The sequence below is a fragment of the Primulina huaijiensis genome, chromosome 1 (assembly GCF_012295235.1).
Source record: "Primulina huaijiensis isolate GDHJ02 chromosome 1, ASM1229523v2, whole genome shotgun sequence".
In the NCBI taxonomy this organism is placed as follows: domain Eukaryota; kingdom Viridiplantae; phylum Streptophyta; class Magnoliopsida; order Lamiales; family Gesneriaceae; genus Primulina; species Primulina huaijiensis.
This window is the reverse complement of record NC_133306.1, coordinates 10,023,323-10,024,648: the sequence shown is the minus strand read 5'-3', so window position 1 is coordinate 10,024,648 and position 1,326 is coordinate 10,023,323. Positions and strand designations below refer to the sequence as shown.

Genomic DNA, 1,326 nt, shown 5'->3' with positions numbered 1-1,326 from the left:
ATGATTTTACCCGAATATTAGATAATAGGCTAGGGAAAGGAGACCAAAGACGACAAAGATAAATATTTTTCAGTAAATATTTTCAAGGCTTATTAATATGATTAAATATGATTAAATTTTTTTAAAAATGGTAGAGTTCAAATTACTTCACGAGACGAGCTCGATTTTATCCGAAAAGCCGATTTTGGGCAAACGAAAGACTTTTAAAAGATCAAAGGTATTGAAACATCTACTAATTTTAAAAGTGCGAAAATATTTTTTTTTTTAAAAGCTCGCATTTATAAATTTACATTTAAAATAATCATATTTATTTGACCATAAAAATAGCACTGTTTTAAAATAACCAAACTCATCCAAAATCATACGTAAACTTAAACGCATAAAAATCTTAAAATCATCATTGTATAAAAACATTCATCTCCTTTCAATTTCATAAATCGTAATGCGGAAAACATGCGGTCCTCGGGTCGTGTCGCCGCACCAGGTCTGCCTACTCAGAGTTCGGCACCTCCAGTCTCCTCAACATTTAGCTCAACTGCATCACACACGCCTAGTGAGTCTAAAGACTCAACACACCTGTACCAGGAATAACAAGTACATATACATACCACATAGCAGTGAAAAATATCATACTCAACATATCTTTCATGAACTTAAAAAGCTTAATGCCAACATACCTTTCATGAACTTTAAAAGCTTAATGCCAACATACATTTCATGAACTTTAAAAGCTTAATGCCAACATACCTTTTATGAACTTTAAAACATGAACATAAACGTGTCGTATAAAATCATGTCGTGTCAAATCTTGTCATATCATATCATCATATACGTGTCAAAACAGCTCATCATGTCATCAAAAACTTAAACATTTTCTTTAATTGAATTCAGTTCATTAGTTGTGACTTTCGTATCAGCTCTATCGATGGATTTATCTATAAAACCGTGGTACCCGGCGGCAGGGGACATCAGCGACAGCATTACCCGCCCACTGAGCCCGCGCCTCAGCTCATCATATATCATGTCATCGTATACATATACATCGTCAGTCACAACCAATTCTCATCCTTCAAAAATATCATCATTTTCATCACTTAATAAAAAGTAACTTTTCCTTTAAACCAAGCATGCACCATATTATCATAATTGCGTAAAAATCGTAAACATGATGCATGAACAATTAAAATATCATAAATTTGTGCTCAGGGCGCTGCCAGGTCCAAAATTTCACCCCGAATACAAAATGACCATTTTTGCCCCTGGAAAACCCAAAAATTATTGTTTCACACCTGGACCTCTAAAATTGTTCCGAAGTGTACCAAACTC

General features: G+C 34.1%; 1 long non-coding RNA gene across 1 annotated transcript; it reads right to left on the bottom strand.

The window, feature by feature from the left end:
* Positions 1-356: 356 nt before the first annotated feature.
* LOC140990805 (uncharacterized) lies at positions 357-1,095 on the bottom strand. The gene is made up of 2 exons (XR_012177726.1): positions 759-1,095; positions 357-687 (listed from the first exon to the last, which is right to left on the bottom strand). It is a non-coding gene; the product is annotated as an uncharacterized lncRNA (long non-coding RNA).
* Between the last annotated feature and the right edge of the window lie 231 nt (positions 1,096-1,326).